This window comes from Eptatretus burgeri, chromosome 1 (assembly GCF_056783735.1).
Source record: "Eptatretus burgeri isolate ZD-2024b chromosome 1, Ebu_testis_v1, whole genome shotgun sequence".
NCBI lineage: Eukaryota > Metazoa > Chordata > Myxini > Myxiniformes > Myxinidae > Eptatretus > Eptatretus burgeri.
This window is the reverse complement of record NC_140961.1, coordinates 52,697,871-52,725,188: the sequence shown is the minus strand read 5'-3', so window position 1 is coordinate 52,725,188 and position 27,318 is coordinate 52,697,871. Positions and strand designations below refer to the sequence as shown.

The following is a 27,318-nucleotide window of genomic DNA, read 5'->3' as shown; positions in this document are numbered from 1 at the left end:
GCATCACTGCAAAGAGTGCTACATTTTAGCGATAAAGCTCATCACCATCTTTGCAAGGCAACCAGTCACACATTGTCACGCACCTCCGAGCAGCAGTTTGTAATGTCCGTGGCAGAGCTCATTCGTGTCGAGAGGAAACCCATTAATGTCCTAACCTCATTAAAGGTTTAATTTCTAGCAAAATGCACCACAGAGACAAACGAGTAACATCACCTTGATTATTAACGAAAAAAAAATCCATTATCGGCTTAAAATAACAAAATAAGGAGGAAGGAATAATAAATAATCAACAATAACTTTATTGTGCAATGCTGTGAGCCAGCAGGGGCAGAAAATAGCAAGATGGAAGAAATTGAATCAAATGGTGTAAGAATTTTGAATGAGATAAATAAAGCCTGATGGGAGGGTCCTGAGAGCAAGAAGCCACAGAGCTGAAATGCCATTAATTATCATTCAGGTTGGGAGAGAGGATCCCAGCGAGAAAGCTATGAGGGCATGAGCGGCGTGTAAAAGGGCACAGGTGAACCACAGAGGAGATGGGGAGAGGGAAAAGCTGAACAACCTCAAGTTCATGCCCATGCATGACCGAGCACATGGAGCTGTCCCAGCAGCTGCGAGATGAACAAACTCTGAAAGCAGGATGCGACTACTCTCCTCTCTGATGTTGAAATTGAGTCTGTACCAATTCACTTTGATTCAGCATGTTAAAACAGCAACTTAAGGCTGCAATTATTTATTGGCTCCCAATTTGCCTCTTCGGAACCACAGCCATCACATCTGTTGGCGGTCAAAATGAAATATCCACCAAATTATTGGTGCATCCAGTCCCCATGCAGTCATTCATTCAAAAAACAATCAATTTCGGTAATGAAAGCCTCCGCACATCCTGTTTCATCCCAATTAACCAAAGGAATGGCCTAAACTAAGGCTGAATGCAGAGCAGTGTTATCGAAACACTGCTCTGCATGCACCAGCCACATCCATTCCCAAATCACCACTGATGCTTTCCCAGCCCTTTCTCCTCAGGCCTTCTGGGCCTCTGGGCCCAAATATTGCCACATGTAAGAATCCTCCACATTAACTCCATTTGACCCTTAAGTTGGTCCACTGACTCTTTTACCACCTCTCTCAACCTTGTATGGAATTGAGCAGCCTCAATCCTATTTTGCAGCAAATCTGTGACATGTTCAATAATTTCTTCCTGTGTGCAATTGACTCGACTCATCAATTACTCCACTGTTGTTTTATGGTTCTCTACTTCACACAAATATCCAACCTGCCCCAGTCTCAAAATTAGCACAGGTGGAAGGTAAAATCTACAACAAAATAAGAGCAGAATTAAAAATAAAATACCATAAACTGGTCATCTCCAAGATACCTTGCATTGCCCAATAATGTTATACATAAATTCTATCATACGGAAAATAATACTATCTTTTCATATACAACTTCAGCACTCATGGAAGATTAAGATAGCATGTGGGCAAAAACAGAAAAAAGGAAATGAAAAGTTCCCTGTCAAGGCATGGGGTTCTGGTGGTGCATGACTTTGTTAAAGCTTTGGGGGAAGAGTGGGATTAACCGGCCTCTAGAAGGCATTTCCACCAAATGGAGGAAAGATGAACAAAGGAATGGAGGTGCACAGAAAGCTTGGATTTTGGAAGTTTGACCACGAGCGGGTTACTGGAAGAACATGTATATCCTGGAAGACCTGATGGTATCGGCTTCTACCGGCAGGAGAAAAGAGGAACACATCATTTGTGTTAATAAAGTGCTGATTGAAAGAGAAGAAGGGGAGGGGAGAAGGACGGGATGAGGGGAGGGGAGAAGGACGGGAGAACGGGAGGGGAGAAGGACGGGAGAAGGGGAGGGGAGAAGGACGGGAGAAGGGGAGGGGAGAAGGACGGCAGAAGGGGAGGGGAGAAGGACGGGAGAAGGGGAGGGGAGAAGGACGGGAGAAGGGGAGGGGAGAAGGAGGGGAGAAGGGGAGGGAGAAGGGGAGGGGAGAAGGGGAGGGGAGAAGGACGGGAGAAGGGGAGGGGAGAAGGACGGGAGAAGGGGAGGGGAGAAGGGGAGGGAGAAGGGGAGGGAGAAGGGGAGGGAGAAGGGGAGGGGAGAAGGGGAGGGAGAAGGGGAGGGGAGAAGGGGAGGGGAGAAGGGGAGGAGAAGGGAGGAGGGGAGAAGGGGAGGGGAGAAGGAGGGGAGGGGAGAAGGGGAGGGAGAAGGGGAGGGAGAAGGGGAGGGGAGGGGAGAAGGGAGGGGAGAAGGGGAGGGAGAAGGGGAGGGGAGAAGGGGAGGGGAGAAGGAGGGGAGAAGGGGAGGGGAGAAGAGAAGGGGAGGGGAGAAGAGAAGGAGGGGAGAAGAGAAGGGGAGGGAGAAGAGAAGGGGAGGGAGAAGAGAAGGGGAGGGGAGAAGAGAAGGGGAGGGGAGAAGAGAAGGGGAGGGGAGAAGAGAAGGGGAGGGAGAAGAGAAGGGGAGGGGAGAAGAGAAGGAGGGGAGAAGAGAAGGGGAGGGGAGAAGAGAAGGGGAGGGAGAGGAGAAGGGGAGGGGAGAGGAGAAGGGGAGGGGAGAAGAGAAGGGGAGGGAGAAGGAGAGGGAAGGAGAAGGGAGGTGAGAAGGGAGGTGAGAAGGGGAGGTGAGAAGGGGAGGTGAGGAGGACAGGAGAAGGGGAGGTGAGAAGGGGAGGTGAGAAGGGGAGGTGAGAAGGGGAGGTGAGAAGGGGAGGTGAGAAGGAGGTGAGAAGGGGAGGTGAGAAGGGGAGGTGAGAAGGGGAGGTGAGAAGGGAGGTGAGAAGGGGAGGTGAGAAGGGGAGGTGAGAAGGACAGGGGAGAAGGACAGGGGAGAAGGACAGGGAGAAGGACAGGGGAGAAGGACAGGGGAGAAGGACAGGGGAGAAGGACAGGGGAGAAGGACAGGGGAGAAGGACAGGGAGAAGGACAGGGGAGAAGGACAGGGGAGAAGGACAGGGGAGAAGGACAGGGGAGAAGGACAGGGGAGAAGGACAGGGGAGAAGGACAGGGGAGAAGGACAGGGGAGAAGAGAAGACAAGGGAGAAGAGAAGACAAGGACAGGGGAGAAGAGAAGAGAAGAGAAGAGAAGAGAAGAGGAGGGGAGGAGAGGGGAGGGGAGAAGAGAAGGAGGGGAGGGTAGAAGAGAAGAGGAGGGGAGGGGAGGGTAGAAGAGAAGAGGAGGGGAGGGGAGGGTAGAAGAGAAGAGGAGGGGAGGGGAGGGTAGAAGAGAAGAGAAGGAGGGGAGGGTAGAAGAGAAGAGAAGGAGGGGAGGGTAGAAGAGAAGAGAAGGACGAGGGTAGAAGAGAAGAGAAGGAGGGGAGGGTAGAAGAGAAGAGAAGGACAGGGTAGAAGAGAAGGACAGGGGAGAAGGACAGGGGAGAAGGACAGGGAGAAGGACAGGGGAGAAGGAGAGGGGAGAAGGAGAGGGAGAAGGACAGGGGAGAAGGAGAGGGGAGAAGGACAGGGGAGAAGGAGAGGGGAGAAGGACAGGGAGAAGAGAAGAGAAGGACAGAGAGAAGAGAAGAGAAGAGGAGGGGAGAAGAGAAGGAGGAGGGTAGAAGAGAAGAGAAGAGAAGGAGGGGAGGGTAGAAGAGAAGAGAAGAGAAGGAGGGGAGGGTAGAAGAGAAGAGAAGAGAAGGAGGAGGGTAGAAGAGAAGAGAAGAGAAGGAGGGAGGGTAGAAGAGAAGAGAAGAGAAGGAGGGGAGGGTAGAAGAGAAGAGAAGAGAAGGAGGGGAGGGTAGAAGAGAAGAGAAGAGAAGGAGGGGAGGGTAGAAGAGAAGAGAAGAGAAGGAGGGAGGGTAGAAGAGAAGAGAAGGAGGGGAGGGTAGAAGAGAAGGAGGGGAGGGTAGAAGAGAAGGAGGGGAGGGTAGAAGAGAAGGGGAGGGGAGAAGAGAAGGGGAGGGGAGAAGAGAAGGGGAGGGGAGAGGAGAAGGGGAGGGGAGAGGAGAAGGAGGGGAGAGGAGAAGGGGAGGGGAGAGGAGAAGGGGAGGGGAGAGGAGAAGGGGAGGGAGAAGAGAAGGGGAGGGGAGAAGGAGAGGGAAGGAGAAGAGGAGGTGAGAAGGGGAGGACAGGAGAAGGGGAGGTGAGAAGGGGAGGTGAGAAGGGGAGGTGAGAAGGGGAGGTGAGAAGGGGAGGTGAGAAGGGGAGGTGAGAAGGACAGGGGAGAAGGACAGGGGAGAAGGACAGGGGAGAAGGACAGGGGAGAAGGACAGGGGAGAAGGACAGGGGAGAAGGACAGGGGAGAAGGACAGGGGAGAAGGACAGGGAGAAGGACAGGGGAGAAGGACAGGGAGAAGGACAGGGGAGAAGGACAGGGGAGAAGGACAGGGAGAAGGACAGGGGAGAAGGACAGGGGAGAAGGACAGGGGAGAAGGGAAGAGAAGAGAAGAGAAGGACAGGGAGAAGAGAAGAGAAGAGAAGAGAAGAGAAGAGGAGGGGAGGAGAGGGGAGGGGAGAAGAGAAGGAGGGAGGGTAGAAGAGAAGAGAAGGAGGGGAGGGGAGGGTAGAAGAGAAGAGGAGGGAGGGGAGGGTAGAAGAGAAGAGGAGGAGGGGAGGGTAGAAGAGAAGAGAAGGAGGAGGAGGGTAGAAGAGAAGAGAAGGAGGGGAGGGTAGAAGAGAAGAGAAGGAGGGGAGGGTAGAAGAGAAGAGAAGGAGGGGAGGGTAGAAGAGAAGAGAAGGAGGGGAGGGTAGAAGAGAAGGACAGGGGAGAAGGACAGGGGAGAAGGACAGGGGAGAAGGAGAGGGAGAAGGAGAGGGGAGAAGGACAGGGGAGAAGGACAGGGAGAAGGACAGGGGAGAAGAGAAGACAAGGACAGGGAGAAGAGAAGACAAGGAGGGGAGAGAAGAGAAGAGAAGAGGAGGGGAGAAGAGAAGGAGGGGAGGGTAGAAGAGAAGAGAAGGAGGGAGGGTAGAAGAGAAGAGAAGGAGGGGAGGGTAGAAGAGAAGGAGGGGAGGGTAGAAGAGAAGGAGGGGAGGGTAGAAGAGAAGGAGGGGAGGGTAGAAGAGAAGAGAAGGAGGGGAGAAGAGAAGGGGAGAAGAGAAGAAGAGAAGAGAAGAAGAGAAGGGGAGAAGAGAAGAAGAGAAGGGGAGAAGAGAAGAGAAGGGGAGAAGAGAAGAGAAGGGGAGAAGAGAAGAGAAGGGGAGAAGAGAAGAGAAGGGGAGAAGAGAAGAGAAGGCGAGAAGAGAAGAGAAGGGGAGAAGAGAAGAGAAGGGCAGAACAGAAGACAAGGGGAGAAGAGAAGACAAGGGGAGAAGAGAAGAGAAGAGAAGGGGAGAAGAGAACAGAAGGGGAGAAGAGAAGAGAAGAGAAGGGGAGAAGAGAAGAGAAGGGGAGAAGAGAAGAGAAGAGAAGGGGAGAAGAGAAGAGAAGGGGAGAAGAGAAGAGAAGAGAAGGGGAGAAGAGAAGAGAAGGGGAGAAGAGAAGAGAAGAGAAGGGGAGAAGAGAAGAGAAGAGAAGGGGAGAAGAGAAGAGAAGAGAAGGGGAGAAGAGAAGAGAAGAGAAGGGGAGAAGAGAAGAGAAGGGGAGAAGAGAAGAGAAGGGGAGAAGAGAAGAGAAGGGGAGAAGAGAAGGGGAGGGAGAAGAGAAGAGAAGAGGAGGGGAGGGTAGAAGAGAAGAGAAGAGGAGGGGAGGGTAGAAGAGAAGAGAAGGAGGGAGGGTAGAAGAGAAGAGAAGGAGGGAGGGTAGAAGAGAAGAGAAGGAGGGGAGGGTAGAAGAGAAGAGAAGGAGGGGAGGGTAGAAGAGAAGAGAAGGAGGGGAGGGTAGAAGAGAAGAGAAGGAGGGGAGGGTAGAAGAGAAGAGAAGGAGGGGAGAAGAGAAGGAGGGGAGAAGAGAAGGGGAGAAGAGAAGGGGAGAAGAGAAGGGGAGAAGAGAAGGGGAGAAGAGAAGGGGAGAAGAGAAGGGGAGAAGAGAAGGGAGAAGAGAAGGGGAGAAGAGAAGGGGAGAAGAGAAGAGAAGGAGGGGAGAAGAGAAGGGGAGGAGGAGGGGAGAGTAGAAGAGAAGTGGAGGGGAGAAGAGAAGGGGAATGGAAGGGAGAAGGACAGGGGAGAAGGACAGGGGAGAAGAGAAGGGGAGAAGAGAAGGGGAGAAGAGAAGGGGAGAAGAGAAGGGGAGAAGAGAAGGGGAGAAGAGAAGGGAAGAAGAGAAGAGAAGGGGAGAAGGGAAGGGGAGAAGAGAAGGGGAGAATAGAAGGAGGGGAGGGTAGAAGAGAAGTGGAGGGGAGAAGAGAAGGGGAGTGGAAGGGAGAAGGACAGGGGAGAAGAGAAGGGGAGAAGAGAAGAGAAGGGGAGAAGGGAAGGGGAGAAGAGAAGGGGAGAAGAGAAGGAGGGGAGGGGAGAAGAGAAGTGGAGGGGAGAAGAGAAGGGGAGTGGAAGGGAGAAGGACAGGGGAGAAGGACAGGGGAGAAGAGAAGGGGAGAAGAGAAGGGGAGAAGAGAAGAGAAGGGGAGAAGAGAAGGGAGAAGAGAAGGGGAGAAGAGAAGGGGAGGGGAGAAGGAGGGAGGGTAGAAGAGAAGTGGAGGGGAGAAGAGAAGGGGAGTGGAGGGGAGAAGGACAGGGGAGAAGAGAAGGGGAGAAGAGAAGAGAAGGGGAGAAGAGAAGAGAAGGGAGAAGAGAAGAGAAGGGGAGAAGAGAAGAGAAGGGGAGAAGAGAAGAGAAGGGGAGAAGAGAAGAGAAGGGGAGAAGAGAAGAGAAGGGGAGAAGAGAAGAGAAGGGGAGAAGAGAAGAGAAGGAGAAGAGAAGAGAAGGGGAGAAGAGAAGAGAAGGGGAGAAGAGAAGAGAAGGGGAGAAGAGAAGAGAAGGGGAGAAGAGAAGGGGAGAAGAGAAGGGGAGGGGAGAAGGAGCGGAGAAGGAGGGGAGGGGAGGGGAGAAGGAGGGGAGGGGAGAAGAGGGAGAGAAGAGGGAGAGAAGAGGGAGAGGTCAAAAGCCTATTGTTTTTGAGGTCAAAAGGTCAACATCGGCCAAACGTCAACAACTTATGTGAGATTTCTAAAATCCTCAATTTTCATCCGATCAACTTGAAATTTGAAGAGGATTTATATTTCAGGTTACTGAATTAAACAAGCCAATTAGTTTTGAGGTCAAATTTGTTTGGATTTTGCAAGTGAAGGACGGGAGGACGGGAGAGATGAGGACAAGATGGACAAGATGCTCTGCACATCTTCTTGTTGATCTCAAAAAGTTGTGGACATATTCGGATGAAATTTAGTGGACAGATTGGGTGTGTAACAAGGAAGAATTTCTTCAATTTTGGTGAAAATCTGGATCTGGATACGATAATTATTTAGTTTAAGTGATTTTTCACCATTGAGAGATATGTTACATCTCGCTTTTGGCCCTGATATTTAAAAAAATGTATTGGGCCCAATATGTTCTCATGGATCAGGCATTGCGTGGTGGAGCTATGTGCTCGACCGAGTGCTCTTCTCATTTCATAGTTTCCTCTTGCTCGACCTCACTTTTTGTCATACTTCTTCCTTTCCTTGATATTTGGCCCACCGACAGCTCTACCTTGTTCTTTCATGAGCCTCACTCCTGCAAATATTTTTTTTGCAAGCCAAGAGAATAAAGAATTGAGGTTATGAAAAATATCTTTAAGACACACAAACAATGGGATCAATCATGACCTCACACTCCAACTAAGCATGCACTATCACAAGTTTCACAAACCAATCAAAGGGGCATTCCATGTCAAGTGTACACACCCTCCCGACACTAATACCCCAGATGTTGGTCATTTATTCACTTGGGTGAAACAACTAAAAATACCAACTTTTCGGCCCATTTTAGGGGCCCCCCAAATTTGGGTGCCCCCGGCTGCCCCACAATCTTCCAGAGGCCATATCACAGGTTGTAGTGGCCCGATTTGGCTGATCTTGGTATCAAAATGCTCATAAAAGCGAGATCTTTCGAATCGCGTAAAGGAAAATCACTCCGAAACAGTAATTCAAAAAGTTATAGTTTGGGGCTCCCTTTGACCTTGGGCCCCTGCTCCCCAGCCAAACCGATGGTCCCGATTTTTTTGTGTGAGAATACCCCTTCATATACTCCAACACCTCAGCATAAATGAAAATTGGATCTCAATGGGTTCAAGTGTGATGGTTTTATTGTTCGGGAACTCGGGTGCTGGACACACAATACGCCACAATGCAGAGCACAATATTTGAACACAAGATTTCCAATACACTATATTGTACATACGTTTTCCACATGCACATGCAGGAACTGGAAGCGATACTAGTACGAGTAAGAGTTTTTCCAAGCATATTATAGTCAAGATTTTTTGCCAACCAATGTTTTATTTGACAGCTGTGTTTCTTTTTTACTGATTGTGTAGGTTCTACCTGTAGCAGTTTTTGGTTCTACGGAAAGAAGTATATCAGAAATGTCTAAAATGCAGTGATCTTCAATGTCAGGAAAAGATAAACTATTTGCGGGTCCGTTTGGATGAAGAAAATTCACTTTCACTTCACGAGTGTCCTGAAAGGCTTCCATGATGCAGGCAAGCCACCATTTTCCATCATAGTGCACTGTGACATAACCTGAGAGTTTCCCGTTAAAAGTTGGTGTAGATTTTGAAATAGCTGACTCGATTCGGTGTTCCTCGCTAAAGGCCCAGTCACACCTTGACGTTTTAGCCAGCAATGGCAACGTATCAAAATGTATGTAAAACGCTGGCTTACGCTGAACTTTTGATGTTTTTTTTAAAGATTCGGACGTATTCATAACGAGTTGGTCGTATGCATAACATATTAGTAACGGACACAGAACGTTTCGTTGTCTTATAGATAACTGATACCAACGAATGCTTAGCCTGTTGTCGGCGTTCACAACCTATGCCCAACGATAGTCTAACTTATGCATAGCGCGCTGCACGTACCGCTGACGATCGCGTGGCGTAGCCTATTAAAAGGCTGCCGCACATTGATTCAAATCATAACCGCCGGAGAAATGGAAGTGTCAACATCGCAGTCACACCTTGGCGATCTTGCCAGCGTATGCCGACCTCTGAAAATGCGTCGAAAACGCTGGCGCATGTCAAATATGGTATGGGTAAGTTTGGTATGATTTCAATCATTGTGCGGCAGCCGTTTAATAGGTTACGCCACGTGATCATCGGCGATACGTACAGCGTGCTATGTATAAGTTAGACTATCGTTGGGCATAGGTTGTGAACGCCGACAACAGGCTAAGCATTCGTTTGTATAACTTATCGATAAGACAACGGAATGTTCTGTGTCCGTTACTAATATGTTATGCATACGACCAACTCGTTATGAATACGTCCGAATCTTTTCAAAAAAAACATCAAAAGTTCAGCGTAATACATACATTTTGATACGTTGCCATTGCTGGCTAAAACGTCAAGGTGTGACTGGGCCTTCAAAACGTCTCCAAAACATCCGATTTTTACCAGAATTTCGACAACCGAGTGTTAAGCGTCCTAAGCAATCACAAAAACCGAAGACAAAATTAAAATTGAAGTAAAAACAAACTTGTAACGTCGACCGAAGCGAAAATACTCCATTTCTCCACAGGAATTTACTGAATTATTTAATATTATTTTATCAAAGTCATAAAACCGTTATATTCGGCAATCCACAAACAATCTTTACACCATCCAACGGCTTAGCGAGTCAGGCATGCGACGACAAGCTTTATTGGGATGAAAAATGACTTTTAAACACCATCTTTATCGAAAACACAACTTGGCCTACAACAAGACAAGGCATTCTGCGCCATTGGCACCAACACTGAAATTTTTAAAACAGCTGTAACTCGACAAATTGACACAAATTCCGCCGAACTTACCTCGATCTTCCAAACTCACGCTCCGTCAACAATACCTGTGGTAACTTTTCTCGAGTTATCATGTTTTGGATGTTCGACCTCACTGTGACCTTGACCTTTGACCAAAATCTAATCAGCACTAGCCATCACCCTCCTGAATCACGTGGTGTAATTTGACATTGGTAGCTTCTTCCGTTCTCGAGTTATCGCGCCTACAAACAAACATGCAGTCATAGAGTGGTACTTACAAAATCGTCAACTTGACCTCTGACCTTGTCAAATAAAAGCTGTCTCCAGAGAAGGTAGCGACGCAAACCAGAAGTTTCTACGATGATTCTGTGCCAAACCATCAAAAATCGAATGTTTGACCTCACTGTGACCATGACCTTTGACCAAAATCTAATCAGCGCTAGCCATCACCATCCTGAATCACATGGTGTAATTTGACATTGGTAGCTTCTTCCGTTCGAGTTATCGTGCCTACAAACAAACACACACACAAACAGAGGACGGAAGTCATCAATATACTTACGAAATCTTTAGATTTCGTAAGTAACAAGCAGTCATAGACTGGTACTTACGAATTCGTAAACTTGACCTCTGACCTTGTCTCATAGAAGCTGTCTCTGGAGAAGGTAGCGACGCAAACCTGAAGTTTCTTCGATGATTCTGTACCAAACCTCTCATAAAACATCCAATTTTTACCAGAATTTCGACAACAGAGTGTTAAGCATACTTAACCGCTACCAAAATTGAAGACAGGATTGAAATAGACTTTAAAACGAGCGCATAATGCAGTGTGTTACAATCGCCCTCATTAGCATAATTTTCAGTTAAGCCTCAGATACGACACCCGACATAAATCTCATAAAACTTCCGATTTTTACCAGATTTTCGACAACCGAGTGTTAAGCATACTCAGCCATTACCAAAAGTGAAAAAAGATTTGCGATCCGAGTTAAAACGAACTCGTAACGTCGACCGAAGCAGAAATCTTCATTTCTCCATGCAATTATTTAATATTATTTTATCAAAGTCACAAAACCGTAATATTCGGCCATCCACCAACAATCTTGACATAATCCGACGGCTTTGCGAGTCAGGCATGCGACGATAACCTATATTGGGATAAAAAAGAGACTTTTAAACACCATCTTTATCAAAAACACCGTCAGCGTGCACTCGCAAAACCTTTACGTGACTCAACGACGTGTCTGCTCGAGCGCGCTGCACGTGACGAGCCGTGACGTGGCGAGTGAAATATTTTTATGCAATCTTAAAACCTCTCCAAAACATCCGATTTTTACCAGAATTTCGACAACCGAGTGTTAAGCGTCCAAAGCGATCGCAAAAACCGAAGACAAAATTAAAATTGAAGTTAAAACGAACTCGTAACGTCGACTGAAGCAAAAATACTCCATTTCTCCACATGAATTTACAGAATTATGTTTGACCTCACTGTGACCTTGACCGTTGACTGATTTTGACCAAAATCTAATCAGCGCTAGCCATCACCCTCGTGAATCATGTGGTGTAATTTGACATTGGTAGCTTCTTCCGTTCGAGTTATCGTGCTTACAAACAAACAGTCAAACACACAAACAAGCAGTCATAGACTGGTACTTACGAAATCGTCAACTTGACCTCTGACCTTGTCTCATAAAAGCTGTCTCTTGAGAAAGTAGCGACGCAAACAAGAAGTTTCTCCGATGATTCTGTACCAAACCTCTCATGAAACATCCGATTTTTACCAGAATTGACAACCGAGTGTTAAGCATACTTAACCGTTACCAAAATTGAAGACATGATTGAAATTGACTTTAAAACGAGCGCGTAATGCCGTGTGTTACAATGCCCCTCATTAGCATAATCTTCAGTTAAGTCTCAGAGACGACACCCGACATAAATCTCATAAAACATCCGATTTTTACCAGAATTTCGACAACTGAGTGTTAAGCATACTTAGCCGTTACCAAAAGTGAAAACAATTGCGATCCGAGTTAAAACGAACTCGTAACGTCGACCGAAGCAAAAATCTCCATTTCTCCATGCAATTATTTAATATTATTTTATCAAAGTCACAAAACCGTAATATTCGGCCATCCACCAACAATCTTGACATAATCAGACGGCTTCGCGAGTCAGACATGCGACGATAACCTTTATTGGGATAAAAAAATGACTTTTAAACACCATCTTTATCGAAAACACCGTTAGCGCGCACACGCAAAACCTTTACGTGACTCAACGTCGCGTCTGCTCGAGTGCGCTGCACCACGTGACGAGGCGAGTGAAATATTTGTTACACAATCTGAAAACGTCTCCAAAACATCCGATTTTTACCAGAATTTCGACAACCGAGTGTTGAGCGCCCTAAGCAATCGCAAAATCCGAAGACAAAATTAAAATCGAAGTTAAAACTAACTCGTAACGTCGACCGAAGCAAAAATACTCCATTTCTCCACATGAATTTACGGAATTATGTTTGACCTCACTGTGACCTTGACCTTTGACTGATTTTGACCAAAATCTAATCAGCGCTCGCCATCACCCTCCTGAATCACGTGGTGTAACTTGACATTGGTAGCTTCTTCCGTTCGAGTTATCGGGCCTACAAACAAACACACAAACAAAGGACGGAAGTCATCAATATACTTACGAAATCTTTTGATTTCGTAAGTAACAAACACACAAACAGAGGACGGAAGTCATCAAGATTTTGTAAGTAATAAATGCAGGTGAGCGACCCGAGACAATAGAGAAGCACAGTTCGTTAATGCTTACAATGTGTCAGCATATCCAGCTAATAATTAAAAATAAAGCAAGCATGACCATTTTATAGAGATTTGCATCGATGTTTTATTCTTTATTGATCATATGTTTGATTAAAAATATTCAAGACTGAGCAAGATTTTGCATACAACAAAATAATAGAACAAACTCACGAGTTATTTGAGAAAAGATTTCTTGCACAATGCAAATATTGATGGAGATTCCTGTGGTTTCTCGCTAACTTTTTCCCTTACATGGGAAGTCGTTGTTCCAAAGAATATCCAAGCAATTTGTTATTGTCTGGTGCCCTGCCTCAGAATACTTTTGGTCTCGACTCTGGCTGCAAGCATGTTGAACTGCCACCACAATCATGGAATGAAAAACTTGCAGAACCACCCTGTCCCTTTCAATGATTTTGTCTGAAAAGAACACCACCAAGGGGGTCCAATTTGTGTGAATGGCTGTGTCTGGACCACACCGCTTCACACGCTAAGCAGATTAAGTGCACAATCAAGCCCAATGCCTTGACAGGGTAACTCAAGTGCACGACGGCCTCACCTCTATATCGCGTTCACGCTTCAAACTTCAAGCCACTGAGATCAGCTCAAAGGCTGGGGCCTCATGCCATTGTGGTAGCAGAGGGCTGAATGGGCATGCCAATTCCTTCCCATAATTGTTTAGCAAGGTTTTGACTTCTCCTATACATGATCGACAAAATTAAACTTATAAGAATAATAAGACATCGAATGATGAATAAAAGAACATCTTATGAGGGGGGTGGAGGGATGATCTTTTTTTTTTGGATATCCGACGCAGTCGATTCCAATTTGAATATTTTTGCAGTAAAAAGCAGTTAGCACTAAATTCAGAAGTAGCTCATGGGTATGTTTTATATACAAGGGGTCTAATTAGGTGGAACGTGACTGATTATTTTTAAATCGCTATATTCATCAGAAAATATACATTGATATCTACATTTTTTTTTTTTAAAGTCAAATGTATGCATCATTAAATACTGATCAGCTTTGGAAGTTATAAGAGTATATTTCTGATGAAAAAGGTTGCACCTCACTTGGCTCATCGAAACCTTTCACACACCTTTTTCCCAGCCAGTGAAGCTCAAGAGATGACCTCAGAGCCAGAGGCAGCATTTGTGTGCATACATTAAGACAAAATCAGAATTCAAGAGGCGATTCCCATGACACACTCCCGTAATGCTCCTCATATGAATCAAGCCAATTATACATAGAATCTCAACAGGAGTCTCAAACGAACCAGCCAGTGTGACTATTCCAGGCTAGATGTGTCATCCGAGCTCAACAAACTCTTTGGCACCATGGTTTGATTACACTGTCTGTTTCCATAACCCATGCCTCCAATATTCCCTCAGGCCTCCTTATCAAGTGCTCTTCAGCATGGATAGTCAAAATAAGAAATGACAGAGGCCTTGATGAGATAGTTGCCCTTGTGCAGTTTGCTTCAATAGCCTTTTCATCATCGACCCTCATCAATTTCACCAAAGGGAAGTTGGATAGGCCTTAATCTTCCACTCACCACAATTTTCTCAAGCTTGAAATCCCAGAAATAGCACAACCTGAATCAATCCTTCCTTTTCAACATCTATCCATGCACAACCAAATAGAACTCCCAATGATTATCTTGTTTGCTTTCAAGTTCAGAGACTAATGAGCAGAAGAATCTTAAAGATGGCACAAACACATATAATATACAGGGGGCTGGAAAAGTATGTATACAGTAAGGATTATACCAGTATTATAATAGTGGTGCTAGGATTCATTTAATACTAGAATTCATTCATTAATACGAGATTAATGTTTATTATTGGAATGCGTGTATAGTCGATAAAATACGTTTTGTGCGCACGTTTTGTTTTTCATTACTGTATACCTACTTTTGCAGCCCCCTCTATATGTTTATATATACTAGTACATGCCCGTAAAAAAAAAATAAAAATAAAAATAAAAATAAATTTTTTTTTTTTTTTTTTTTTAAAAGGATAATTAAATATTCCAACCACGAGCAAGAAACAACAACCACACAGGCCGTTTCTTCGCTCTCGCGTGCCCGTACGTACGTGGCCCAGAAGTTCGCATATCACAGTTACGATGATTCGCAATTTAGGTTTTAATGACCAATTATTCAATTAGCGCCAACGTATTTTACCTTTTCGCAATGTCATCGCAAGGAAAAACAAAAAGAGAAGAGAGAAAAAAAAATTTACTTCCTGGTTAGGAGCATACCAGCACTCTGATGTTACCGAAATTTATGCACCGTCTAATATGAAAACGATCATAACTTGGGGCATTGTGTTTATCTATAAATGCGCATAAGAAAGAGAAATTATTGGAATACACGAAGTCATCACTATCCGGAAGCCCGTACGTTGTAACCTGTAATGGGGAACGTGGCTGTGCTTGCCTTCCCCCATCGGCCACGCCCACGCAACGTGTCTTGTCATTGGTTTGGTAAATAAATGGCCATAACTTGGGAAGCACTTGTCCGATTAATATGAAACCTTGAAAAGGCACATCCTCAGGTCCCCAGCAATATATCTGGTAAGTTTCAATTAGATTGGACCAGTGGTTGTCAAGAAACAGCGGTCACAGACACACACACACACACACACAGCTGGAATTGTGTGTGTGTGTATATATATATATATATATATATATATATATATATATATATATATATATATATATATATATATATATATATATATATATATATATATATATATATATATATATATATATATATATAAAAAACATATACATATATATAAAACATATACAGGGGGCTGCAAAAGTAGGTATACATTAATGAAAAACAAAACGTGCGCACAAAACGTATCTTGTTATATATATATATATATATATATATATATATATATATATATATATATATATATATATATATATATATATATATATATATATATATATATATATATATATATATATATATATATATATATATATGATACCTCCTGACTTATGGTGAGCACTGCTGCAGATTACGACTCACACGGTAAAACAGCATAATCTGCAAAGAACAACCATCCATCTGCCACCCAAACAATTGTTCCCACGACTATGGCTGCTAGTAACATTAGATGGCTGCTGCGAGCAGCCTATGGCTATGGCGACTATGGCTGAGTTCATTCCATGTTGTAGGTGGATGAGTTCAGGTGTGCCAAGGAAGGATTTTGCATGACAGAGGATGCCCAATTGGTGAAGGGCTTTGGAGGCCAACTTAGGAATGTGGTTCGCCCAAGGAAAATTAAAGCTGATAATTAAATCAAAGATCGTTGATGAAGAATATGAATCGGATGGGTCCAGGAGTGCATTGTGTGGGCATGTCCCCAGTCTCCCAAGTTATACCACCCTCTCGGCTCTGATGTGCCATGCCTCCAGAATCAATCTGTATCATTTATTAGGTGGTATATCTCAGACATGGGTCGCAACCATGTGTGGCCTGACTGCAGGAAATTCTGCGACAGCCGACAGTCTCCTTTCCCAGCCGAATTACTCTATCATGTTCATCTCGCCTTAGTTTCCGATTGCTACCAGTTTCACTAATGTAGATTTTTGTCTCAGTCCCTGCATGTGGAACAGTACGCCACTCCTGATTTGTCACCAGATGGGTGACAAAATTTGACGAACTAAGACCAATGGAGTATGCTTCTGCCAAACTGAACTTCACTCTCAACTGGGCAACCTGGGTCAATTCAGTAAACCCCTCTCAACTCCCGTCAGCTATTTATGCCCCCTCTGCCCTAAATATCTCGTGCAGAGTCATGTCTTCACCCATGCAGTGAAGGAGATGCAGTGTAATATTTGACAATCAACAACTAGTTCCCAGTTTAATAGCAGGCTCATTGATGCAAAAGCCTGCCTATGAGGCCCCAATTTGAGGGATTATTGAGTTCAGAATCAAGGCCAGACTGGACAGCTCAAAGGTAAGTGCGAAACCTCTGCACTAACCTGTCGGATGAGAATTTGATTTCTGCTGCAGCAGATGTGGATGGATGGTAGGTAGTTTTGATGCAGAAAGACACTTCCCACAAGAAAAAAATTTTTTTCTAGCTGATGATGATAGATAGCAGAAACTGCTTGAAGGCCTCAAATGTAAAAAAATACAATAAAAACAAAAGACAAAATAAGTTATTGATATGAAAGTGGCTTCATTGAGATGTGGAGGTAGGTGGTGTGTTCATTGCTGATACCAACTAGCTCGATGGGAAGAATGGTATGGCAGTAAATGGCACCTAGCCTATATGGTTAACAAAATGAACAGCAATCATCAGAAGATTAATGGGCACAAATGATTTATAAAATGGGAACATAAGAAGTGATGCTATATTAGTCTGTGCACATTCTGGGCCAGAACAGTGATGTCATATGGAAAGGGATGTATGGATACTTATGGATCTGCATTAATTTGGCAAGGCATTTGTGTTGAAAAGTTACATGCAATGCTTGAATCTCATAGCCTGACATTATCTTCTCTGTACCATTTGTTATCTCATGGAAGGGACTGTTGGCTGAGACCAGGAATAACCATCATTCATTGTTTCAAGGCAGCTGTGTAAAAATTGCCCCAAAAGGAACTGTTACAGTCCATTTACAAATTAATAGAAGTACAACCGTTTTGATAGCAATATCTGTGGAATTCCATTGTGGGGGGGATTGGTGGCACAGGCACCCCACCCAGTGAGTAACAGTGGTGTAACAGTCACAATATAGGTATGGGGAAAAGACAAAAGATGATTTGGGAAGGTGCTGGAAAAACAAGAAAAAAAATAAAAGAACGACACCATTGAGGCCAGGTTGTACTTTTGGATTGACTTGCACTGGCAGCACTGGCATGACAGGATACATTTGCTATTTAAGCTCATGAAGTGCTGGTTGGTCGGTTGGATGCTAATGGCACTGACAGTATCTGTGGAGTTGGAATCAGAGCTGGGGCTGTAAAGCTCCACGAAGTATGATATCGAGTTTGAGAGAGGTATGGTTTGAGAGACCATGGCAGGCTCGAGCGTTTTCACTAAAGAACTATCAACAACATACTCAGAATCAGAGATATGAGCAGGAACTAGTGATATGAGAACCTGGGAGAATGAGGCTCAAAGGTGGTGTTCCAGCATTTTGTGACTTCGCCAAGGAAGTAAATCTGTCCCATTGGTTGTTGGTGTTTGTGTGTTTCTGGCACAACAATTTTGAAACGTCATGCTGGAGAAACTGTGCCAAAGCTTTGCTATATTGCTTCCCACTCATCCTCTCTGCCTGCGACTGCATCGATTCACACATGCAACTGCCCATTTTGACCAGCAGAAAGGGATAGGAAAGGAATTCTCAATGTTCAACCCTTTTGTAAGGTCCTGTTCAGGTTAGCCGAACATCTATGCCCAAACACCTCAAGTGGAAACAAAGTTTCCTTTGTGACGAGTTGCTATCTATGAATCAAGGTATTATAATGTTTCATGCTTGTGTGACTAACACAAGTCTGAAGACGATGGTTCACGAGTGGTATTTGACGATGTAGATCATTTCAGAAGTCAAGGATGAGACGATGTGATAATGTTTGACCAAGTTATAAAAATGATCAACATGATGTGGTACGAATGACAGGCTATGAGCTGCAAAATGTCGAAAACCCGGTTTCGTTCAGCAACTTTAAAAATTTGACCTTTGCATAACCTTTAAAGGTCACAAAACAATGTTGTGGACATTAAAATAAGGAAACAGGATACGTACTATAGCTTATTGGAGTTAGTTCGTCGAAGAAGGTCAAAAACCCGGCTTGATTCCCACAACTTTGAAAATTTGACCTTTGTGAACTTTAAAGGTCAAAAGGTCAAGGATTATGACCTTTGGTGCAAAACTTCCTCTGGAACATTCCAGGAACAATACGTCATATAGTTTATATGGCATTTCGCACTCATCGGATTATCCATACTTTGATGATATCAGCGTAAAAACAAACTTGAAGGGGGCGCCACGGGCAAGGTGTTCGAGATAGATCAAAATGGTTTCAAGACTTGAGGTGGGGAATGACCTCAAGATTATGCATAAAAAAATATTGTCATCCTAGCTCTCAATGTTTGGGTGGTCATATGATTTTCATGTCAAAATTCAAAATTTTCTAAGTTTGTGATGAAAATGAAAAATTGAGCTCCGTGGGGCTATGCAGGTGCCATTGGGCTCACCAAATACCGAAACCCCTGCCAGATTCGACAAACCCGTCGGAGATGGATTTTTATATCAAAATTCGCAATTTTCTAAGTTCGTGACCTTGTGATGAAAATGTAAAGAAAGAAAAAAAAAATAATAATAATAATAATAATAATAATTTTTAAAATTAAAAAATTTTTAAAAAACGAGCTCCGTGGGGCTATGCAAGGTGCCATTGGGCTAACCAAATACCGAAAACCCCTGCCAGATTCGACAAACCCCCTAGGAGAAGATGCAAATTGAAATTGGCTACCGCCTAAAAACACAATTCGCAATTTTCTAAGTACGTGACGTTGTGACGAAAATAAATAAATAAAAAAATAAAATAAAATCGAGCTCTGTGAGGCTATGCAGGTGCCATTGGGCAAGCCAAATACCGAAACCCCTGCCAGATTCAACAAACCCCTCGGAGAAGAAAATTTTTACAGCGCGTGCGCTGAATACAATTGCACCGAGTTTGAAATGTCCCCGATGTCTACCACGTCTCAGGTGTCCCAATGTCCCCACTCCCTCCCTCCTCCACGTGCCTGTGACAGCCAATGACGGCCGTCCGGTAGATGCAGTGCGTAACCTAGACCAAAATGGCGACAATTGACGGAAATACCCGAGTATTTCAATGGAAATTTGTGAAACTAACGTGTTAGATATGTGAAAACCATTGAATTTATTGCTTGACGGAAAAAAGCAAGAAACGCGCCCCTCTCATGTACGAACGACCGAAAGACGTCATTTCCGCCCACCATCGCATTTCACGCCAATTGCCAAACGCTGAAAGCCAAGTTCTTCTTATGACATCATTCTTTTGTGGCCCCCTGCCACGCTGTATCGAACGATTTCATTCCTTCTGTTATATATATAAAAGGTGTTTATCACAATAATAAGATTTTAAAATTTCAAATATCAAGTACACTTTTTAATTGTTTTTCAACTGAAAAAGCATAAATTGCATATTTTAACATTAGTGTACTCATTTTCTTCACCACACGCACTGTATTGAAGGATTTCACTTGTTTATGTCAAAAGTCGCAATTTTCTAAGTTCGTGATGAAAATGAAAGAAATAAATAAATAAACCAATGTCACCCGCAGGGTGACCCGCATCTTGCCAAAAGGTGACCACATGTGACTTCTTTAAGGTCACACTGAGGTGAACAGAGCTGCTATCCACCAGGAGCGATTCCTTGAGGAATATCTGCCTACGAGAGATTCCGATGAGAATCGTTCTACAGAGTAACCATGAAAAATATGCTTTTGCCTCATAACGTCACCAAATGACGTCATAATGTCTCAAGCTTGACATATCTCGAAAGCACTCAGAGGTGTTCAATTTGAGGTACTACACGATATGGTTCCTAAAACTTGAAAATTTGACCTTGGGGTCAAATATGTTTGACCTGAGGCACGAACCATGAAGATCAAGGCCAATTGCCACCAAAAATTAATCAGCTGAGCGCTAGACCATGAACTATATTCCCATGAAGTTTGAAGACGATCCGATCAAAATTACTCAAAAAATAAGGGTTTCGTCGACTCCCCTGATTTGTGACAAAGTGACCTTGACCTTTGACTCTCAATTTTATGCGCTGAAAGGGACCTCTTTCGGCCTCTGATATGCGAAGTTACAAAAATTTCCAATGATAACTGTGCTCTGCAGAATTTTTTATACGTGATTACAGACAAACAAACAAAAAAAAAACATACGAGCTGACTAACATGTCTGCAAAAACTTCGTTTTGGCAAGATTTAAAAAAAAAAAAAAAAAAACCGAGCTCGGTGGGGCTATGCAGGTGCCATTGGGCTAACCAAATACTGAAACCCGTCAGATTCGCCAAACCCAAAAACACGTTTTCTGGGCGTGGCTCCGCCGATAATGGGCGCACCACACCCATTTTCAGGAAAACACAACGAGATCATGATATAAACCTCCCACCAAAAGTCAGGATCGGATCAAAACCCACGGAGCTATGCTCGGGGCAGACAGACAGACAGACAGAGACAGACAACAATAACGAATATAGTGGTCACTTATTTTTTTCGTGAACCAATAATTATTGTAAGTTTGCAAAACTTAAGATACAAGTAATGCAAGTTTGAGTGAGTATATTGTGATGGTTGTGAGCCTGGTGAGGACTCCGTGCACTTCCCGGGAAAATAAAGGCACTTGCATGTAGGATTAGAATCGGTTTATATCGTAGTATGTTCTGTTTAGAATTTCATTGATATTGTGTACATGGGAATAGATGTGCATTGCTAGTGTGAGTTTGGATGTGTTTCTTTCACCCTCTCAACTTTATCTATCCTTTACATCTCGCTGCAAATGCACTACAAACCACTTGCATATCTTCACATGCCACTTCCTTTAGTGGAGAAGTGAATGCAATCCCAAGGGAGCTGAACAAAGTTACAAAGAAAATAGGTGCAAGTTTGAAAGCTCCGCTGCTCCCCTCCCAGGAGAAACACCTCTGCGGCGCAGCTCCATCAATGAGGTGCTGCAACAGCGACGGAAGAGGTGCCCACCAACAACCATCACTGGCCGCTAAACCATCCCCACAAACCCTGCACCAATGAGGGGATGCCTCCCCTCGCACATTGGCACAATAAACCGCAGCCATGCAGACCATCACGTTTGGCACGAGTACAAGTGACTCCATATGATCGGGCACTGTCAGAGTGGAGGGGATTGATCAGGAAGAGTTGCGCGGGAGGTGATCCCGAACTTCGAGTCGCAGATTAATTGCAACCCCAAGTGTGGTTGCAAAAGGTGCGTTGGGGTGCAAAATAAACACACACTATCATCTTTCAAACTTCTATTTATTTACCCCTCTTCCCAAACTTTGTTTTTCCTTCAGGTGTCTGGATCCATTATAGTGTACAGGTGACAAGACATAGCAGTAAGGCATCCGAGGACAGCTATTATCGTGTCGGGGACAAAGGAAACGTATGAGTGCTGTAAATCATTGAATATGCTTTGCTTTGTCTTTCTTTGAATTCTCCCAACATTTTCCCATTTGAAATACCCAACCATCATTTCCTGCTAAATTGCTCATTTTAACAAAGTGCACGGAAGTTTTATTATTGAGTTTTGCCTCATCTTGCCTCGGTTTGGTTTGAGATGGTGCTTCTGCATGTAATAGCTCAAGTACCAATCAGCTCATTAGTTAATAAGTGTGGCACGTAGTATTGGTTCACTCAGCCTGAGCTCAGCTCAGGTAGCTGCAACGTAGTTTCAGACACGGTTCCCCATTAATCTCACAGGTACAGTAAACCGACCCTGAGTACGAAGATCTGGCCAGAGGTGAGAGTTGTGAGCAGCATCCGTGGTCTTTTTATAGACTCATCCAGTGTGAAGTTATCTGACTCAAGACCATCACAGTGGTGAGGCGTGAGATTTGAAACACCATACCTGGTGACCATAACAATATGATTGACATGTGGCCTGAATGACATTTATTAAATGAAATGCTGTGGTTACATATGTAATTTAGTTATAGGGGTCCACAACCATCCTTCACCATATTATGGAATGTCAGTCGAAGCCCCACCTTTTTATTCCACCCTCACTTTTTCACCTTTATTCCCTTTTAAATTCGTTTTTTTCTGCAACCGCTTCAGTGATTGACATGGAACTTTAAACATAGGAGTGCATAACCATTATCCATGTATAATATATTTTTTAAACAGTCACATGATAAATTGATGGAATATGTAGCCGGCGTTCCAAAGTCCGTTTTCCATCGGCATGGGTTGGCATGGGTTGCAGGTTCATGTATCAGGAATAAACGGCCTCGACCTCACTTCGCTCGGCCTCGGCTGAATAAATCAGATTATTTTTGCAATTGTTGCGTTTCCATTTTCTCTTCTCTGGCCATCCATGGTGTGAGATTGATAAGAGGAGTAATCAACAATCTTATTACAAAGGTAAAACAGCTCAGGCGTTTGTGCACATTGTTGTATTGGGAAATATTTTGGACCAGAGGCTAAACCACATCTTTCCTTGAGAAAGTCAAATGGACTTCTGGGACTGTGCCAGACCTCTTAATATCACGATAACATGGTGTCAATTTCCTGGGATTCAAACCCAACATACCTCCAAAATTGATCTTATAGGTGGGAATTGGAACTCCCTCATGATAAATTGCCATCACAATGACAATTAATTTCTAACCCAATCAGTAGATTCCAAGAGATGGAACAAAGGTGTTCTTTGGCATACTGGAAGCGAACCCATTAAACTAAAGGAGAATTCGGATTCAAATCCCAAAAACCAAGTTGTTATGAAGAGGGTTGAAGTTGAACTTTGAGAACCAAGAAGAGAGCAATTCAGATTTGGTGGCTCAGTTGTGGATTATGCGCTTCACCTGGAACCGAGATTGGAGCCTTGAGAATGGGAAAAAGGAAATATTGCATTTTATCTGGTACTAGGTGAGACTGCAGCGGCTAATGTCGAGCCTTCAGGGGTTTGCAAAGAGAGGGGGGGGGGGTCATCGTTCCGCAACAGAATGTACCTTATATAATAATACTCTTTTTTCTTGTGTGGGTTTGTCTGTAACAATCCTTCCCACTGATTGGTTGGACAGCTGTCCCAATTCCACCCACAATTGAAACTTCAATGTGTATTTAAAATGCTTCACAAAGAAGATAATTAATTTACAATCATTTATGAACACAAATTTAGAAACACAATCGCCAATTTAAAAAAATTACATTGAAAGACAAACGACCGACTGTAATAAACCATAACCTGTCGGACATCCACTTCCTGTTTAGATTGTGCTTTCCATGAATAGACTTAATGGTATGAAGATAAATATTGTTACGAATTTGGAATTCGATTGCACACAACATACAGGTTCATTTAATCAGCTATGTCGATAAGTGCTTGTTCGAGATAGCTCACCTTTCATTGTTTAAATGTTCAGAAATTGATTAGATGCGCTGCGGAATTTAATAGTTAAGGAACAAAACAATGGGGATGTCCTTACCCCCCTCTTCTGCGAAGAGGAAGAGGAAGAAGAAGAACCCTGCCGTCCCGTGACTCATGATGTCAACAACTTCCTCCCACCCGTGGTTGAGCGGGGGATGGAGCACGAGGGCATGAGTCATGAGTCACGCCGGGAGCGGGAGAAGGATAAGAGGAGATCTTTTCTTTGTTCGTGTGCGGAGTTGGAGAAGGGAGTTGAGGGGAGTCATTCAGCAGACCGTCGGGTCCTGCTTGGCTTGGGTTAGGGCCTTCGGAAGCTTTTTGCTTCGGCTGGCTCAGTGAGCTTCGGCTGCGGCCTGGCTTGGGAGGAGGCTTTTTGCTTTGGTGGCTCAGTGGGCCTTCGGCTTGTTTGGCTCGGGAGAGCTTTTTGCTTCGAGCTGCTTTGTTTGGAAGAGAGTTGAGCTGGTCGCTCGGCTCGAGCTGAGAGTGGTGGCTTCTTCTTCTTGGTTCATGGAGCTCTTTGTTCTCCATTTTGGTTCCCGGCTTGGTGAGACTCGTCAACCTCTTCTTGGAGGTGGTTCCTCGGGGAAGCAACGCATCGACGGGAAGGATCGGCGCATCGTCTCACCAGCAAGTGTTGAGAAGCGCGGGAGGATCCGCGGGAGCTCGTGAAGGATCGCGGCTCACGGCGATTGGATCCAGCTCGCTCTCGCTGGAGCCCGGGTCCGAACAACTTTAAGACCACACGAGGTGGAGAGGTTCGAGATGGGTTCTGGGTTTCAGCTCACCTGTCCTCAGAGCTGGAGCCTGTTATTAAAGGTCTCTGCCACCATTTCTTGGGTGTGTGTGTGCGTACGTGTGTCCATGGGCCCGTCTAATAAGTAGGAAATTGTTAAGTGTTTTGTGTGCTGTAAATGTTTGCATTCCGTATAGACGGTCGTAGTTTTGTCGTGCTTTTGTTGCTTGTTTAATTGCATACGCATTTCGCCTTGTTTAATTGCATATGTGATTTATTATAATAAATGTCCTTGCGTGAATGTAAACCTGTTCGTTGCGTCCTCTTCCCTAAATTGAGCTGTCATCTTGCACTCTGAATATAGTTGGTTTTTAAATAGCTGGTAAAGTGATCGGGTCCAAGGAGACTGCGCGATAATACCCCGCTCGGTTATCCCAAAAGGAAGCGAGCTGCTTAAGCCGCTTGTTTCCAAGCGGTCCCGTTGAAGTACAATCTCTCGGTAACCAACCCACGTGAATAATTAGGTAAATATAAGATTTGGCGATCGGACTCTGTAGCATGGACAAGTTTGTGGTGTGGTTAAAAACACACCCGTGGCTGGTTTCCGGCATTGATCGGGAAAGTCGCGACTGGATTGTCCATTAGGTGGGCGAAGCGACCGCTATTGGTTAGACGCGGTCGTTTGCATGCCAACGGGTGGGAAATTTACAACACTGGTGTCAGGACGTGGGGTACAGATTCATTCCCTCCACACTAAATTAATGAAACCGGATCAAGGGTGTGCGAGGTGACCCTCCGGTTCCATTAAATCGAGTTTAAATTATTTCCGATACGCAAGAGGGCAGTTCAAGGCGAACGGGAGTCGGGGGTAATGAATTTAGAAATGTTAGAAATCATGGCTCAGGGCGAAATGACCGTGCAGAACATGCCTATTATGCAGGTTGAACACCCCCCCCCAAAAAAAAAAAAAAATGCAGAGTCCGCAATGAGCGCAGCGGCAGGGGGCGCGGTGTATGACACTCCCCCCCTCCTCCGTCAAAATCCCTCAGTCCCCGGGAGATCCGCGCTCGATAATGGCGAACCGACTGCCACGTGGTTATTTGACGTAAGAGACATGCTCGAGGCGTTGATGGGAAAAATGGAGACAAATATACAAAGCAAAATGGATGGTATGAAGGAAGAGATGAAAAACAAAATGAAAGAAATGCGGGGTGAAATGCAGCACATGGGGCTGGATCTCCAGGCTGGGCAAAAGACAATCGTGGCAATTGCGAGGAGCGAAACGCGGACAGTGGAGCTCAAAATGGTGATGCCACGTGCTGGAGCGAGCGAGCTGAGGGGGAGTGTGGACTGTGTCGGCCCCGCGGTGGAGGACAAAATACGGGAGACGTGATGGACGAGACACGTAACGGCATTGAGAGAGTTACGGTGACGGAGAGGGAAAAATTAAAAGGGGAGACCGAAACGTGTAAGACGAGACACGAGGTGATGACGGCAGAAATAATCGTGGAGACTAAGGAAACGAACAAGGTGATGGAAACGCAAATAGTCACGGAAACAGAGACACGGGAGATAGAGAATGAATTGGACGGGGTGGAAGAAGCTAAAGACGAACACACACACACACACACACACACACACACACACACACACACACACACACACACACACACACACACACACACAGACACACACACACACACACGTAGTGGAGGACAATGGGGGTGAGCTGGTGGAATGTGTTGGGACCCGATGCAAGCAGCAGGATGGCCTCCTTCAGGAACGATGGGAGGGACTGTGCCCCCTTGAGGTGGATCGTGACGAGGAGAGTCCGGTTGAGCATTGCGAGATGGAGGGGGCGAGTGCTGCGAAAGGGTGCACACGGAGCTTGGGGGTTATGGAAACCCGGGGACCCCTTGTGGTGGTACCAATTCTTAGCGTGGTTGTTCCGGTGTGTGTGGTGTCGAAATGTGTGTTTGCGAGTGTGCCGAAATGCGTTACGTGCTCTGAAACACCGCGTGTGGATGAAACACCGCGTGTGAGTGAGTGAAAGGCGATGTGTGAGAGAGACCGTGTGTGTGAGGTGGCGGTATGAGAGGGAGATGGCAGTTAGCATGCGGGAGACCGCAACCGCATGTCCTAGTGTAATGGTGAGGTGTGAGCGTCGTGGCACGCAGAATGGCGACGACGACTGCGACAGATGAGGGACAAAAGCCGGGTAGCGGCCGTTGCTGTTTTGAGGACTGTGCCGGATTGGCACAGCAGCGAGCGCGGGAACCATGCTGTGCTACGCACGAGGCCGCCACGTGCGAGTCTGTGCGAGTGAAATCCAGTCCGGAAGCATCTGCGGTGGATACAAGCCGATCCCGCGGGACGGACAGAAGTTAGGCTGGAAATGTGAATTCTCCAAGCGAGCGTGTGTGTGAAGCTCCATGTGGCCTGCACTGCACGTTCTGTTCGCAGAGCGTGCGAAGCGGCTCCGCCAATGCGTTATACGTACCCCGGCTTGTGCGAGAAATCATGCAGGTTCGGGGTGCGAGTGACATCATCGGGGATTCCGTGGCGCAGGTTACGGACAGGCAGAGCACATGTGCTCACGTGGGGAACCCCTCGAACACGGGGCTTGCTTTGGGATGCGCAGTGACGTCGTGGCTGCATGGTTGAAATCCAGCAGAAGGGAATCCCTGCCGGATGTTACCGTCCAAGAAGGGACAAGGTGGGCAAAGCGCGAGCAGCTGCCATGACGTCACGGAAAAGAGCGCAGGTTGCGAGCTGCCGCGCTGGTGGGCGCATTAAAAAAAAAATAAAAAAAAAATAAAGAGAAAGCAAACCTCGCCAC

At 45.2% G+C, this 27,318-nt stretch overlaps 2 long non-coding RNA genes across 7 annotated transcripts in view; one reads left to right on the top strand and one right to left on the bottom strand.

The window, feature by feature from the left end:
* LOC147034486 (uncharacterized) overlaps positions 1-27,318 on the bottom strand; it is a 131,434-nt gene that overhangs the window by 82,640 nt on the left and 21,476 nt on the right. The window lies entirely within an intron of this gene.
* The window catches only part of LOC147034487 (uncharacterized), a 48,586-nt gene that overhangs the window by 4,063 nt on the left and 17,205 nt on the right, over positions 1-27,318 (top strand). Inside the window, exons 2-3 of one of the 2 annotated variants that reach the window (XR_015058971.1) lie at positions 21,274-21,583; positions 21,672-22,197. This is a non-coding gene — a long non-coding RNA (uncharacterized LOC147034487). Of the gene's footprint in view, positions 1-21,273; positions 21,584-21,671; positions 23,037-27,318 lie in introns of those variants that run through there. The other variant, XR_015058969.1, reaches the window with a different exon arrangement.